This window comes from Cherax quadricarinatus, chromosome 38, assembly GCF_038502225.1.
Source record: "Cherax quadricarinatus isolate ZL_2023a chromosome 38, ASM3850222v1, whole genome shotgun sequence".
In the NCBI taxonomy this organism is placed as follows: domain Eukaryota; kingdom Metazoa; phylum Arthropoda; class Malacostraca; order Decapoda; family Parastacidae; genus Cherax; species Cherax quadricarinatus.
Genome location: NC_091329.1, coordinates 33,742,963 through 33,751,196, shown reverse-complemented (window position 1 = coordinate 33,751,196; position 8,234 = coordinate 33,742,963).

The following is an 8,234-nucleotide window of genomic DNA, read 5'->3' as shown; positions in this document are numbered from 1 at the left end:
CAACTCACGTTCTTCCCTACATGAAGATGATACAACAACTCACTTTCTACCCTACATGAAGATGATACAACAACTCACTTTCTACCCAGTATGAAGATGATACAACAACTCACTTTCTACCCTACATGAAGATGATACAACAACTCACTTTCTACCCTTCATGAAGATGATACAACAACTCACTTTCTACCCTACATGAACATGATACAACAACTCACTTTCTACCTTACATGAAGATGATACAACAACTCACGTTCTTCCCTACATGAAGATGATACAACAACTCACTTTCTACCCTACATGAAGATGAAACAACAACTCACTTTCTACCCTACATGAAGATGATACTACAACTCACGTTCTACCCAATATGAAGATGATACAACAACTCACTTTCTACCCTACATGAAGATGATACAACTACTCACTTTCTACCCTACATGAAGATGATACAACAACTCACTTTCTACCTTGCATGAATATGATACAACAACTCACTTTCTACCCTACATGAAGATGATACAACAACTCACTTTCTACCCTTCATGAAGATGATAGAGCAAATCACTTTCTACCCTACAAGAAGATGATACAACAACTCACTTTCTACCCTACATGAAGATGATACAACAACTCAGTTTCTACACTACATGAAGATGATGCAACAACTCACTTTCTACCCTACATGAAGATGATACAACAACTCACTTTCTACCCTACATGAAGATAATAGAGGAACTCTCTTTCTACCCTACATGAAGATGATAAAACAACTCACTTTCTACCCTACATGAAGATGATACAACAACTCACTTTCTACCCTACATGAAGATGATACAACAACTCACTTTCTACCCTTCATGAAGATGATAGAGCAACTCACTTTCTACCCTACATGAAGATGATACAACAACTCACTTTCTACCCTACATGAAGATGATACAACAACTCACTTTCTACCCTACATGAAGATGATACAACAACTCACTTTCTACACTACATGAAGATGATACAACAACTCACTTTCTACCCTACATGAAGATGATACAACAACTCACTTTCTACCCTACATGAAGATGATACAACAACTCACTTTCTACCCTACATGAAGATGATACAACAACTCACTTTCTACCCTACATGAAGATGATACAACAACTCACTTTCTACCCTACATGAAGATGATACAACAACTCACTTTCTACCCTACATGAAGATGATACAACAACTCACTTTCTACCCTTCATGAAGATGATAGAGCAACTCACTTTCTACCCTACATGAAGATGATACAACAACTCACTTTCTACCCTACATGAAGATGATACAACAACTCACTTTCTACCCTACATGAAGATGATACAACAACTCACTTTCTACCCTACATGAAGATGATACAACAACTCACTTTCTACCCTACATGATGATGATACAACAACTCACTTTCTACCCTACATGAAGATGATACAACAACTCACTTTCTACCCTACATGAAGATGATACAACAACTCACTTTCTACCCTACATGAAGATCATACAACAACTCACTTTCTACCCTACATGAAGATGATACAACAACTCACTTTCTACCCTACATGAAGATGATACAACAACTCACTTTCTACCCTACATGAAGATGATACAACAACTCACTTTCTACCCTACATGAAGATGATACAACAACTCACTTTCTACCATACATGAAGATGATACAACAACTCACTTTCTACCATACATGAAGATGATACAACAACTCACTTTCTACCCTACACAAAGATGATACAACAACTCACTTTCTACCTACATGAAGATGATACAAAAACTCACTTTCTACCCTACATGAAGATAATACAACAACTCACTTTCTACCCTACATGAAGATGATACAACAACTCACTTTCTACCCTACATGAAGATGATACAACAACTCACTTTCTACCCTACATGAAGATGATAGAACAACTCACTTTCTACCTTGCATGAAGATGATACAACAACTCACTTTCTATCTTGCATGAAGATGATACAACAACTCACTTTCTACCTTGCATGAAGATGATACAACAACTCACTTTCTATCTTGCATGAAGATGATACAACAACTCACTTTCTACCCTACATGAAGATGATACAACGACTCACTTTCTACCTTGCATGAAGATGATACAACAACTCACTTTCTACCTTGCATGAAGATGATACAACAACTCACTTTCTACCCTACATGAAGATGATACAACAACTCACTTTCTACCTTGCATGAAGATGATACAACAACTCACTTTCTACCTTGCATGAAGATGATACAACAACTCACTTTCTACCCTACATGAAGATGATACAACAACTCACTTTCTACCCTACATGAAGATGATACAACAACTCACTTTCTACCCTACATGAAGATGATACAACAACTCACTTTCTACCCTACATGAAGATGATACAACAACTCACGTTCTTCCCTACATGAAGATGATACAACAACTCACTTTCTACCCTACATGAAGATGATACAACAACTCACTTTCTACCCTTCATGAAGATGATACAACAACTCACTTTCTACCCTACATGAACATGATACAACAACTCACTTTCTACCCTACATGAAGATGAAACATATAAGTGAACAGTATTTAGATAAGGCTAAAGAGGTCTTTGTGGCATTTATGGATTTGGAAAAGGCGTATGACAGGGTGGATAGGGGGGCAATGTGGCAGATGTTGCAAGTGTATGGTGAAGGAGGTAGGTTACTGAAAGCAGTGAAGAGTTTTTACGAGGATAGTGAGGCTCAAGTTAGAGTATGTAGGAAAGAGGGAAATTTTTTCCCAGTAAAAGTAGGCCTTAGACAAGGATGTGTGATGTCACCGTGGTTGTTTAATATATTTATAGATGGGGTTGTAAGAGAAGTAAATGCGAGGGTCTTGGCAAGAGGCGTGGAGTTAAAAGATAAAGAATCACACACAAAGTGGGAGTTGTCACAGCTGCTCTTTGCTGATGACACTGTGCTCTTGGGAGATTCTGAAGAGAAGTTGCAGAGATTGGTGGATGAATTTGGTAGGGTGTGCAAAAGAAGAAAATTAAAGGTGAATACAGGAAAGAGTAAGGTTATGAGGATAACAAAAAGATTAGGTGATGAAAGATTGAATATCAGATTGGAGGGAGAGAGTATGGAGGAGGTGAACGTATTCAGATATTTGGGAGTGGACGTGTCAGCGGATGGGTCTATGAAAGATGAGGTGAATCATAGAATTGATGAGGGAAAAAGAGTGAGTGGTGCACTTAGGAGTCTGTGGAGACAAAGAACTTTGTCCTTGGAGGCAAAGAGGGGAATGTATGAGAGTATAGTTTTACCAACGCTCTTATATGGGTGTGAAGCGTGGGTGATGAATGTTGCAGCGAGGAGAAGGCTGGAGGCAGTGGAGATGTCATGTCTGAGGGCAATGTGTGGTGTGAATATAATGCAGAGAATTCGTAGTTTGGAAGTTAGGAGGAGGTGCGGGATTACCAAAACTGTTGTCCAGAGGGCTGAGGAAGGGTTGTTGAGGTGGTTCGGACATGTAGAGAGAATGGAGCGAAACAGAATGACTTCAAGAGTGTATCAGTCTGTAGTGGAAGGAAGGCGGGGTAGGGGTCGGCCTAGGAAGGGTTGGAGGGAGGGGGTACAGGAGGTTGTGTGTGCGAGGGGCTTGGACTTCCAGCCGGCCTGCGTGAGCGGGGTTGATAGGAGTGAATGGAGACAAATGGTTTTTAATACTTGACGTGCTGTTGGAGTGTGAGCAAAGTAACATTTATGAAGGGATTCAGGGAAACCGGCAGGCCGGACTTGAGTCCTGGAGATGGGAAGTACAGTGCCTGCACTCTGAAGGAGGGGTGTTAATGTTGCAGTTTAAAAACTGTAGTGTAAAGCACCCTTCTGGCAAGACAGTGATGGAGTGAATGATGGTGAAAGTTTTTCTTTTTCGGGCCACCCTGCCTTGGTGGGAATCGGCCAGTGTGATAATAAATAAAAAATAAAATATGAAGATGATACAACAACTCACTTTCTACCCTACATGAAGATGAAACAACAACTCACTTTCTACCCTACATGAAGATGATACAACAACTCACTTTCTACCCTACATGAAGATGATACAACAACTCACTTTCTACCCTACATGAAGATGATACAACAACTCACTTTCTACCCTACATGAAGATGATACAACAACTCACTTTTTACCCTACATGAAGATGATACAACAACTCACTTTCTACCCTACATGAAGATGATACAACAACTCACTTTCTACCTTGCATGAAGTTGATACAACAACTCACTTTCTATCTTGCATGAAGATGATACTACAACTCACTTTCTACCTTGCATGAAGATGATACAACAACTCACTTTCTATCTTGCATGAAGATGATACTACAACTCACTTTCTACCTTGCATGAAGATGATACAACAACTCACTTTCTACCCTACATGAAGATGATACAACAACTCACTTTCTACCTTGCATGAAGATGATACAACAACTCACTTTCTACCTTGCATGAAGATGATACAACAACTCACCCCTACATGAAGATGATACAACAACTCACTTTCTACCCTACATGAAGATGATACAACAACTCACTTTCTACCCTACATGAAGATGATACAACAACTCACTTTCTACCCTACATGAAGATGATACAACAACTCACTTTCTACCCTACATGAAGATGATACAACAACTCACTTTCTTCCCTACATGAAGATGATACAACAACTCACGTTCTTCCCTACATGAAGATGATACAACAACTCACTTTCTACCCTACATGAAGATGATACAACAACTCACTTTCTACCCTTCATGAAGATGATACAACAACTCACTTTCTACCCTACATGAAGATGATACAACAACTCACTTTCTACCCTACATGAAGATGATACAACAACTCACGTTCTTCCCTACATGAAGATGATACAACAACTCACTTTCTACCCTACATGAAGATGATACAACAACTCACTTTCTACCCTTCATGAAGATGATACAACAACTCACTTTCTACCCTACATGAACATGATACAACAACTCACTTTCTACCCTACATGAAGATGAAACAACAACTCACTTTCTATCCTACATGAAGTTGATACAACAACTCAGTTTCTACCCTACATGAACATGATACAACAACTCACTTTCTACCCTACATGAAGATGATACAACAACTCACTTTCTACCCTACATGAAGATGATACAACAACTCACTTTCTACCCTATATGAAGATGATACAACAACTCACTTTCTACCCTACATGAAGATGATACAACAACTCACTTTCTACCCTACATGAAGATGATACAACAACTCACTTTCTACCTTGCATGAAGATGATACAACAACTCACTTTCTACCCTACATGAAGATGATACAACAACTCACTTTCTACCCTTCATGAAGATGATAGAGCAACTCACTTTCTACCCTACATGAAGATGATACAACAACTCATTTTCTACCCTACATGAAGATGATACAACATCTCACTTTCTACCTTGCATGAAGATGATACAACAACTCACTTTCTACCCTACATGAAGATGATACAACAACTCACTTTCTACCCTTCATGAAGATGATAGAGCAACTCACTTTCTACCCTACATGAAGATGATACAACAACTCATTTTCTACCCTACATGAAGATGATAAAGCAACTCACTTTCTTCCCTACACAAAGATGATACAACAACTCACTTTCTACTCTACATGAAGATGATACAGCAACTCACTTTCTACCCTACATGAAGATGATACAACTCACTTTCTACCCTACATGAAGATCATACAACAACTCACTTTCTACCCTACATGAAGATGATACAACAACTCACTTTCTACCCTACATGAAGATGATACAACAACTCACTTTCTACCCTACATGAAGATGATACAACAACTCACTTTCTACCTTGCATGAAGATGATACAACAACTCACTTTCTACCCTACATGAAGATGATACAACAATTCACTTTCAACCCTACATGAAGATGATACAACAACTCACTTTCTACCCTACATGAAGATGATACAACAACTCACTTTCTACCTTGCATGAAGATGATACAACAACTCACTTTCTACCCTACATAAAGATGATACAACAACTCACTTTCTACCCTACATGAAGATGATACAACAACTCACTTTCTACCCTACATGAAGATGATACAACAACTCACTTTCCACCCTACATGAAAATGATACAACAACTCACTTTCTACCCTACATGAAGATGATACAACAACTCACTTTCTACCCTACATGAAGATGATACAACAACTCACTTTCTACCCTACATGAAGATGATACAACAACTCACTTTCTACCCTACATGAAGATGATACAACAACTCACTTTCTACCCTACATGAAGATGATACAACAACTCACTTTCTACCCTACATGAAGATGATACAACAACTCACTTTCTACCCTACATGAAGATGATACAACAACTCACTTTCTACCCTACATGAAGATGATACAACAACTCACTTTCTACCCTACATGAAGATGATACAACAACTCACTTTCTACCCTACATGAAGATGATACAACAACTCACTTTCTACCCTACATGAAGATGATACAACAACTCACTTTCTACCCTACATGAAGATGATACAGCAACTCACTTTCTACCCTACATGAAGATGATACAACAACTCACTTTCTACCCTACATGAAGATGATACAACAACTCACTTTCTACCCTACATGAAGATGATACAACAACTCACTTTCTACCCTACATGAAGATGATACAACAACTCACTTTCTACCCTACATGAAGATGATACAACAACTCACTTTCTACCCTACATGAAGATGATACAACAAGTCACTTTCTACCCTACATGAAGATGATACAACAACTCACTTTCTACCCTACATGAAGATGATACAACAACTCACTTTCTACCCTACACGAAGATGATACAACAACTCACTTTCTACCCAATATGAAGATGATACAAAAACTCACTTTCTACCCTACATGAAGATGATACAACAACTCACTTTCTACCTTGCATGAAGATGATACAACAACTCACTTTCTACCCTACATGAAGATGATACAACAACTCACTTTCTACCCTACATGAAGATGATAGAGCAACTCACTTTCTACCCTACATGAAGATGATACAACAACTCACTTTCTACCCTACATGAAGATGATACAACAACTCACTTTCTACCCTACATGAAGATGATACAACAACTCACTTTCTACCCTACATGAAGATGATACAACAACTCACTTTCTACCCTACATGAAGATGATACAACAACTCACTTTCTACCCTACATGAAGATGATACAACAACTCACTTTCTACTCTACACAAAGATGATACAACAACTCACTTTCTACCCTACATGAAGATGATACAGCAACTCACTTTCTACCCTACACAAAGATGATACAACAACTCACTTTCTACCCTACATGAAGATGATACAGCAACTCACTTTCTACCCTACATGAAGATGATACAACAACTCACTTTCTACCCTACATGAAGATGATACAACAACTCACTTTCTACCCTACATGAAGATGATACAACAACTCACTTTCTACCCTACATGAAGATGATACAACAACTCACTTTCAACCCTACACAAAGATGATACAACAACTCACTTTCTACCCTACATGAAGATGATACAACAACTCACTTTCTACCCTACACAAAGATGATACAACAACTCACTTTCTACCCTACATGAAGATGATGCAACTCACTTTCTACCCTACATGAAGATTATACAACAACTCACTTTCTACCCTACATGAAGATGATACAACAACTCACTTTCTACCCTACATGAAGATGGTACAACAACTCACTTTCTACCCTACATGAAGATGATACAACAATTCACTTTCAACCCTACATGAAGATCATACAACAACTCACTTTCTACCCTACATGAAGATGATACAACAACTCACTTTCTACCCTACATGAAGATGATACAACAACTCACTTTCTACCCTACATGAAGATGATACAACAACTCACTTTCTACCCTACATGAAGATGATACAACAACTCACTTTCTACCCTACATGAAGATGATACAACAACTCACTTTCTACCCTACATGAAGATGATACAACAACTCACTTTCTACCCTACATGAAGATGATACAACAACTCAC